Here is a 2,500-nt window from a genome sequence, read left to right on the forward strand (position 1 = left end):
GAAGACACCTGCACCAGTGAGTCAGGTCCCCTTGTAGAACCCTCCAGTGGTAGATCATCAGTGTCCAGAAGACACCTGCACCAGGTGAGTCAGGTCCCCTTGTAGAACCCTCCTAGTGGAAGATCATCAGTGTCCAGAAGACACCTGCACCAGGTGAGTCAGATCCCCTTGTAGAACCCTCCAAGTGGGAAATCAGTGTCCAGAAGACACCTGCACCAGGTGAGTCAGGTCCCCTTGTAGAACCCTCCAGTGGTAGATCATCAGTGTCCAGAAGACACCTGCACCAGGTGAGTCAGGTCCCCTTGTAGAACCCTCCAGTGGTAAATCAGTGTCCAGGTGACACCTGCACCAGGTGAGTCAGGTCCCCTTGTAGAACCCTCCAAGTGGGGAAATCAGTGTCCAGAAGACACCTGCACCAGGTGAGTCAGGTCCCCTTGTAGAACCCTCCAGTGGTAGATCATCAGTGTCCAGAAGACACCTGCACCAGGTGAGTCAGGTCCCCTTGTAGAATCCTCCCAGTGGTAAATCATCAGTGTCCAGAAGACACCTGCACCAGGTGAGTCAGGTCCCCTTGTAGAACCCTCCTAGTGGTAAATCATCAGTGTCCAGAAGACACCTGCACCAGGTGAGTCAGGTCCCTTGTAGAACCCTCCAGTGGTAGATCAGTGTCCAGAAGACACCTGCACCAGGTGAGTCAGGTCCCCTTGTAGAACCCTCCAGTGGTAGATCATCAGTGTCCAGAAGACACCTGCACCAGGTGAGTCAGGTCCCCTTGTAGAACCCTCCAGTGGTAGATCATCAGTGTCCAGAAGACACCTGCACCAGGTGAGTCAGGTCCCCTTGTAGAACCCTCCAGTGGTAGATCATCAGTGTCCAGAAGACACCTGCACCAGGTGAGTCAGGTCCCCTTGTAGAACCCTCCAGTGGTAGATCATCAGTGTCCAGAAGACACCTGCACCAGGTGAGTCAGGTCCCCTTGTAGAACCCTCCTAGTGGAAGATCATCAGTGTCCAGAAGACACCTGCACCAGGTGAGTCAGGTCCCCTTGTAGAACCCTCCAAGTGGGAAATCAGTGTCCAGAAGACACCTGCACCAGGTGAGTCAGGTCCCCTTGTAGAACCCTCCAGTGGTAGATCATCAGTGTCCAGAAGACACCTGCACCAGGTGAGTCAGGTCCCCTTGTAGAACCCTCCAGTGGTAAATCAGTGTCCAGGTGACACCTGCACCAGGTGAGTCAGGTCCCCTTGTAGAACCCTCCAAGTGGGAAATCAGTGTCCAGAACACCTGCACCAGGTGAGTCAGGTCCCCTTGTAGAACCCTCCAGTGGTAGATCATCAGTGTCCAGAAGACACCTGCACCAGGTGAGTCAGGTCCCCTTGTAGAACCCTCCAGTGGTAGATCATCAGTGTCCAAAGACACCTGCACCAGGTGAGTCAGGTCCCCTTGTAGAGCCCTCCAGTGGTAGATCATCAGTGTCCAGAAGACACCTGCACCAGGTGAGTCAGGTCCCCTTGTAGAACCCTCCAGTGGTAGATCATCAGTGTCCAGAAGACACCTGCACCAGGTGAGTCAGGTCCCCTTGTAGAACCCTCCAGTGGTAGATCATCAGTGTCCAGAAGACACCTGCACCAGGTGAGTCAGGTCCCCTTGTAGAACCCTCCAGTGGTAGATCATCAGTGTCCAGAAGACACACTGCACCAGGTGAGTCAGGTCCCCTTAGAACCCTCCTAGTGGAAGATCATCAGTGTCCAGAAGACACCTGCACCAGGTGAGTCAGGTCCCCTTGTAGAACCCTCCAAGTGGGAAATCAGTGTCCAGAAGACACCTGCACCAGGTGAGTCAGGTCCCCTTGTAGAACCCTCCAGTGGTAGATCATCAGTGTCCAGAAGACACCTGCACCAGGTGAGTCAGGTCCCCTTGTAGAACCCTCCTAATGGAAGATCATCAGTGTCCAGAAGACACCTGCACCAGGTGAGTCAGGTCCCCTTGTAGAACCCTCCAAGTGGGAAATCAGTGTCCAGAAGACACCTGCACCAGGTGAGTCAGGTCCCCTTGTAGAACCCTCCAGTGGTAGATCATCAGTGTCCAGAAGACACCTGCACCAGGTGAGTCAGGTCCCCTTGTAGAACCCTCCAGTGGTAAATCAGTGTCCAGGTGACACCTGCACCAGGTGAGTCAGGTCCCCTTGTAGAACCCTCCAAGTGGGAAATCAGTGTCCAGAAGACCCTGCACCAGGTGAGTCAGGTCCCCTTGTAGAACCCTCCAGTGGTAGATCATCAGTGTCCAGAAGACACCTGCACCAGGTGAGTCAGGTCCCCTTGTAGAATCCTCCCAGTGGTAAATCATCAGTGTCCAGAAGACACCTGCACCAGGTGAGTCAGGTCCCCTTGTAGAACCCTCCTAGTGGTAAATCATCAGTGTCCAGAAGACACCTGCACCAGGTGAGTCAGGTCCCCTTGTAGAACCCTCCAGTGGTAGATCATCAGTGTCCAGAAGACAC

At 54.1% G+C, this 2,500-nt stretch overlaps 1 protein-coding gene across 1 annotated transcript in view; it reads right to left on the reverse strand.

Moving 5' to 3' along the window:
* Nucleotides 1-2,500, reverse strand: part of LOC116361454 (uncharacterized) — a 216,211-nt gene that overhangs the window by 53,511 nt on the left and 160,200 nt on the right. The gene's annotated exons all lie outside the window — the stretch shown is intronic.

This window comes from Oncorhynchus kisutch, unplaced genomic scaffold, assembly GCF_002021735.2.
Source record: "Oncorhynchus kisutch isolate 150728-3 unplaced genomic scaffold, Okis_V2 scaffold693, whole genome shotgun sequence".
Taxonomy (NCBI): domain Eukaryota; kingdom Metazoa; phylum Chordata; class Actinopteri; order Salmoniformes; family Salmonidae; genus Oncorhynchus; species Oncorhynchus kisutch.